This window comes from Entelurus aequoreus, linkage group LG05, assembly GCF_033978785.1.
Source record: "Entelurus aequoreus isolate RoL-2023_Sb linkage group LG05, RoL_Eaeq_v1.1, whole genome shotgun sequence".
NCBI lineage: Eukaryota > Metazoa > Chordata > Actinopteri > Syngnathiformes > Syngnathidae > Entelurus > Entelurus aequoreus.
In genome coordinates this window covers 69876343-69883842 of record NC_084735.1, presented here as the reverse complement: position 1 = coordinate 69883842, position 7500 = coordinate 69876343, and positions in this window count along the sequence as shown.

Below are 7500 nucleotides of genomic sequence, written 5' to 3'. Positions count from 1 at the left end.
TGGCAGACTTCGCAAGATATCTAGCTCACCGTGAGCTAGTCACAACGAGTCTGATAAAGTTCAGCGACCAGCCATGCAGTTACAGGGCATGGAAACAGTCCTTTGTGAACACAGTCAGAGGCCTCAACATAACGTCCAGTGAAGAAATGGATTTGTTGGTCACGTGGCTAGGGAAGGAGTCAGCTGAGCACGCAAAACGCATCGTGGCTGTCCATGTCAACTCCCCAGACAAAGGCCTAAAAAGGATATGGGACAGACTGGAAACCTGTTACGGCGCACCCGAAATGGTGGAGGATTCACTCTTTAAACAGATCCACAGCTTCCCTAAAATCATCAACAGAGACTATTCAAAGCTCCATGAGTTGAGTGATTTTCTCATAGAATTGGAGGCAGCCAAGGAAGATGGAGACCTGCCTGGCCTTGCATATTTAGACACAGCGCGTGGGATAAACCCATTAGTTCAAAAGTTACCATTCAACCTCCAAGAAAAGTGGCTCAACGTTGGCACAAACTACAAATTACAACACAATGTAACATTTCCCCCCTTTTATGTTTTTGTTGACTTCATTGGAAAACAAGCTATAATTAGGAATGACCCAGGCTTCAAGTTTGCAGGTCAAATTGACACCTCAAAAGCAGACAGAGTCCAATGGAAGCAGATCCAAAATAGAGAAGTCTCAGTTCATAAGATCGATTTCCAGTCTACTGCCCCTCCTATTAATGACAAGCAACACTTTGAAGCTGATGATCCTGTGAAACAATGCCCTATTCATAAAAAACCTCACATGCTCCAGAAATGTCGGGCCTTCCGTGCAATGCCGTTGGAACAACGCAAGGAATTCCTGAAAGAGAATGGCATATGTTTTAAGTGTTGCACATCCACTCAACATATAGCAAAAAACTGTAAATGTATTACTAGGTGCACTGAGTGTGAGAGCGCAAAGCACATTTCTGCACTTCATCCTGGATCTGCACCATGGATCCAGGTCCAAACCCCCCTGACACAGCTTGGCGGGGAGCAAGACTCAGGACCTTCAACTGAGGTCAGTGCTCGATGTACAGATGTATGTGGTGGCGATCAAAGCTACAAATCCTGCTCCTCTGCCTTGTTAAAATATATCCTAGCGGCCGTCCTGAGAAATCCCTGAAAGTTTATGCAATCATCGACGAGCAGAGTAACAAGTCCCTTGCTCGTTCAGAGTTCTTTGACATCTTCAACATTCAAAGTCCTTCATCTCCATACACACTCCGAACCTGCTCTGGAGTGACGGAAACCACTGGGAGAAGAGCTTCAGGCTACAACATTGAATCCATGGATGGAAAAGTGTGCCTCTCTTTACCAAGCCTCCTGGAATGTGATGATCTACCTAACAACAGATCCGAAATCCCAACACCTAATGCTGCAGCCAACCAAACTCACCTCAAATCAGTTGCTAACCTCATCCCAGAGCTGGATCCTAACGCGTCCATCATGCTTCTCCTTGGGAGAGACATCATCTCTGTCCACAAAGTGCGCAAGCAGGTTGATGGGCCACGCGATGGTCCCTATGCTCAAAAACTTGACCTGGGATGGGTGATCGTTGGAAATGTATGCTTGGGAGGTGTTCACAAGCCGACCACAGTGAATAACTTCAACACCATTACAATTGAACACCTTGTCCTAACGTGTTTCAAATCAAGGAGAGACATGGCCAGTTTCAAAGCCCTGAATACTCAAAGGTAACCTTCACAAAGAAATGTAAGCAAGATGACGTGGGCGCTACAGTGTTTCGGCAGACCAAAGATGACAACAAAGTCGGTCCATCCATTGATGACATAACCTTCCTGCAAATCATGGAGAGGGATTTGAAAAAGGACATAACCAACAGCTGGGTAGCTCCGCTGCCATTTAAGACTCCAAGGCCCAAGCTTCCTGACAACAAAGTTCAAGCCTTGAAGCGTTTTTCCTCTTTGAGACGCAACTTCGAAAGAAAACCAGTGATGAAAGAGCACTTTTTTAGCTTCATGGAAAATATCTTTCAAAATGAACATGCTGAAATAGCCCCTCCACTCACATCTAATGAAGAAAGATGGTATTTACCAGCCTTTGGTGTTTACCATCCAAAGAAACCTGGGAACATCCGTGTGGTGTTTGACTCCAGCGCCCAATACAATGGTGTGTCACTAAACGACGTGCTGTTAACTGGACTCGACCTCAACAACACCCTTATAGGGGTACTCCTCAGGTTTCGCAAAGAAACTGTAGCCATAACAGCAGACATTCAGCAGATATACCACTGTTTCTTAGTCAGAGAAGAAGACCGCAATTATCTCAGGTTTTTATGGTTCAGAAACAACAACTCATCTGAAGACATCATGGAATACAGAATGAGGGTCCATGTCTTTGGAAATTGTCCCTCTCCCGCAGTGGCCATCTACTGTTTAAGACAGTCAGTGAAAAATGCAGAGCCCGTTGTAAAGCAGTTTGTCAACCGTGACTTTTATGTAGATGACGGGCTAACGTCACTTCCCTCCGTCGAAGCTGCAGTGAAGCTGCTCAAGAGGACGCAAGAGGTTCTGTCAGACTCAAACTTGAGGCTTCACAAAATCGCCTCAAATAAAGGAGAAGTTATGAACGCTTTCCCATCTCAGGACCATGCTATCAACTTAGAGTTAGAGTTAGAGTTAGAGTTTGAGTTTATTTCGAACATGCAAGCATACAACATGATACATCACAATTTCCAGTTTCTCTTTTCAACATGTTCGAAAAGGAGTAGGAAGAAGCAGAGCTTATTTAATCCTACCCCTTTTCTTTACATAACAGTTGCTGAAACTTTTTTTATTCACTTCCTGTTCTCAATTTATTCACAATAAACTCCATAGGTAATCACAATAAAAATAAATAAATAAAAAATAGTAAGAATTTAATAATAATAATTGGTGAAGAAAGTCATATTTCATATGATGAGATAAGTAAGATTACTTTAAGAATGAATGAATGAATGGATGAAATAAATTGAAAATGTTTGTCATGGTTCTTCTTCTTTGTACTTTGTAAACACTTTAAGTTTGAAGAGTTTCTTGAAGTGGATCATATTAGTACATTGTTTGATTGCTTTGCTTAATCCATTCCATAATTTAATTCCACATACTGATATACTGAAGGTCTTAAGTGTTGTACGTGCGTACAAATGTTTTAAATTACATTTTTCTCTAAGATTATATTTCTCCTCTTTTGTTGAGAAGAATTGTTGTATATTCTTGGGTAGCAGGTTATAGTTTGCTTTGTGCATAATTTTAGCTGTTTGCAAATTCACTATGTCGTGGAATTTCAGTATCTTTGATTCAATAAATAAAGGATTTGTATGTTCTCTATATCCAACATGATGTATTATTCTAACTGATCTTTTTTGTAACACCGTTAATGAATGAAGTGTACTTTTGTAATTATTTCCCCATATTTCTACACAGTAACTCAGATATGGTAACACTAGTGAGCAGTATAGACTATGAAGTGATTTTTTGTCTAGAACATGTTTTGCTTTATTCATTATTGACGTGTTTCTTGCTACTTTATGTTGTATATTTTTTACGTGAGATTTCCAGTTCAATTTATCATCAATCATTATACCTAGAAATTTGGTTTCATTTACTCTTTCAATTTCTATTCCGTCTATTTGTATTTGTGTTTGACTTTCTCTTCTACTATTACCAAATAGCATTATTTTAGTTTTACTAAGATTCAACGATAGTCTGTTTTTGTCAAACCATCTTTTTAATTTGTTAATTTCTTCTGTTATTATTTGTATTATCTCCTGTGTGTTCTCTCCTGAACAAAACGCTGTTGTATCATCCGCAAATAATACTAACTTTAAATCTTTTGTAACTTTACAAATGTCATTTATATAGAGATTGAATAATTTAGGTCCTAATATTGATCCCTGAGGTACACCACAGGATATATTTAGCGTTGTAGACATGTGTTCGCCTAGCTTCACGTATTGTTTCCTGTTCGTTAAATAACTTCTTATCCAGTTTAAGACTAACCCTCTGATGCCATATCGTTCTAGTTTTTTGATTAAAATATTGTGATTAATTGTGTCAAATGCTTTAGTTAGATCCATAAAAACTGCTGCTGCACATTTTTTACTGTCTATTGCATTGGTAATTTCTTCTGTAATTTCAATTAAAGCCATTGAAGTTGAGACATTAGCTCTGTATCCATATTGGTTCTCTTCGAGTATTCTATTTTTATTTATGAAACTCTCTAAATCTGTTATTAAACAGTTTTTCAATGATTTTAGAAAATTGTGGAAGTAAAGAAACAGGTCTATAATTTGTAAATTGATGTTTATCTCCAGTCTTATAAATTGGTGCAACTTTAGCTATTTTCATTTTGTTTGGAAATGTACCTGTTTGAAATGATAGGTTACTAATATACATTAATGGTCCTGAGATCTCTTCTATAACCTTTTTTATCGTTTCCATATCAATTCCATTACAATCAGTTGAAGTCTTAGATTTACATTTTTTCACGATTGTAACTATTTCCTCCTGTGTCACATTACTGAGGAACATGGAGTTGGGATTTCGCTCTATGGTATCATTATAGTCCTCAATTGGAACTGGGTCTGGAATCCTTTCTTCCAATTTTGGTCCAATATTTACAAAATAATTATTGAAGCTTTCAACTACTTCCTTTATGTTGTCATTGTTTTTATTTCCGTCTAAAAAGTATTGAGGGTAGTCCCTCTTTGTGCCATTTTTAATAATGCTATTGAGGATGCCCCATGTTGCTCTCATATTATTTTTGTTCCTGTCCAATAATTCACTGTAATATTCTTTTCTACATGATCGTAGTATTTCTGTTAACTTGTTTTTATACTTTTTGTACTTAATTTCTGCCTCTATAGTTCTTTGTGCTATAAATTCTCTATATAGTGTATTCTTCTTCTTACAAGCATTTTGTAATCCTTTTGTCATCCATGGTTGATTATTCTTTCTCTGTTTATTACTAAGTTGTATCCATGGACAATGTTTGTCATAAAGTATTATGAACTTGTTTAAGAAATGTTCATATGCTTCATCAACCTCTTTTTCATTGTACACATTGTCCCAATCTTGCTTTTGTAGCTCAATTTTGAAAGCAGTCATCCTCTTCTCTGTGCACAGTCTTCGAAATGTCCTTTTGTCTTCCATTTTCTTCTTGTAGTGTCCATCATATATTGTAAAAACTGGCAGATGATCACTAACGTCGGTTATAAGTAGACCACTTGTAGTGTTATTGTCAAACTCATTGGTAAAAATATTATCAATAAGCGTGGCACAGTGTGCTGTGATTCTACTTGGCTTTGTGATTTTTGGATATAAACTGATGCTGTACATTGTATCAATGAAGTCATCAATAGACTTTTGCTTGTTAGGGTTCAATAAGTCAATATTAAAGTCACCACATAAGAACATTATTCTTTGACCATTGTCCATGTAAGTAGCCTTGATCCATTCTTCAAATGTTTCTATACTTGACTTAGGTGATCTATATATACAACTGATGAAAATGTTTTTGCTTTTTTCCTGACATATTTCAATGGTTATACATTCTAAGATATTATCTATAGCAAATGACATGTTTTTTACCACTTTGTAGTTCAGGTTCTTCATCACTTAAAGGACCTGGACTTCACTTCAGATATCTTGCCCATGCAACGTAGTCTGGGACTTAACTGGGATCTAATGTCAGACACATTTACCTTTCAAGTAGCTGATGAGCAAAAGCCTTTCACCCGCAGAGGTGTCTTGTCAACTGTCAACAGCATCTATGACAACTGTCAACAGCATCTATGATCCCCTAGGATTTCTTGCCCCTGTCACCATACAAGGCAAACTGATCCTGCGTGAGCTCATGGAGAACAACGGAGATTGGGATGCACCTCTTCCTCAAGAAATGGAAGAGACATGGTCAACGTGGCGATGCTCATTGAAAGATCTCAGCAATCTCCACATCCCAAGAGTTTACACACAGGCCTCTCCTACAGCGGTGTCAAAAAGAGAGATAGTCATCTTTTGTGACGCTTCCACAAAGGCAATTGCAGCAATTGCATACTTAAAGGCCTACTGAAACCCACTACTACCGACCACGCAGTCTGATAGTTTATATATCAATGATGAAATCTTAACATTGCAACACATGCCAATACGGCCGGGTTAACTTATAAAGTGCAATTTTAAAATTCCCGCCACACTTCCGGTTGAAAATCTCCTTTGGATATGATTTATGCGCGTGACGTCATAAAATGCACGGAAGTGTTTGGGCCCTATTGGACACAATACACAAAGCTCTGTTTTCTTCGACAAAATTCCACAGTATTCTGGACATCTGTGTTGGTGAATCTTTTGCAATTTGTTTAATGAACAATGTAGGCTGCAAAGAAGAACGTTGTAGGTGGGATCGATCGGTGTCTTAGCGGCTAAGTACAATACTTACAGCAACACAACAAGGACTACTTACCCTGATAGAAGACGCCTAGCTGATGCTTGCCGCCAAACCCACGGATGAAGTCCTTCGTCGCGCCGTTGATCGCTGGAACGCAGGTGAGCACGGCTGTTGATGGGAAGATGAGGGCTGGCTGGCGTAGGTGGAGCGCTAATGTTTTATCATAGTTCTGTGAGTTCCGGCTGCTAAGTTGCTAAATTAGCTGATAGAGGTCCATTTGTCGTCAATGGAATCATCACTCTCCAGAATATGCTCGATGTCTTCCAGGTTTTTGGCCAGAGAGAGACGGAGATTGTCCCGAGCCAAAGGATCTGCTAGCCGGGTACAGTCAAGCCTCTTCTTCCCTGACTTTTGAAGACGGATAGCAGGGCGTACTTGCAGCCGGAGCCTGGTTATGATGAGCCGGTGGTCGGTCCAACACTCAGCTCCTCTCATTGCACGAGTTAGTGATACGTCTTTTATGTCTGAGCGTCTCACAATGGTGTAATCAATCAGGTGCCAATGTTTGGAGCGTGGGTGCATCCAGGATGTTTTGTGCTTATTTTTTAGTTGGAAGATGGTGTTTGTGATGGTCAAGTCATGCTCAGCACAGAGGCTTAGCAGCCGTAGGCCGTTAGCATTGGCTTGTCCAATACCATGCCTGCCAATAACACCACTTCACACCTTGTTGTCCTTCCCCACTCTGGCATTGAAATCGCCCAACAAAAAGATCTTGTCCTCCTTAGGTGTGCGACGGAGGGCCTCATCTAATGCCCGGTAGAAGCGGTCTTTAACATCTTCCTTTGATGGTAGCGTCGGTGCATAGGCACTAAGAAGGGTGGCATATATTTTCTTAGCCAGAGGGATCCTGAGTGACATGAGCCTTTCACTTATGCCAACCGGTGCTTCTGGGATTTTTGGTAGGAGGCTGTTTTTTATTGCAAGTCCCACACCGTGCTGATGCTCCCCTCCTGGAGGGTATCCTTTCCAGAAGAAAGTGTAACCTTTCCCTTATTCCTTCAGGGATCCTTCATCCAGGAGTCTGGTTT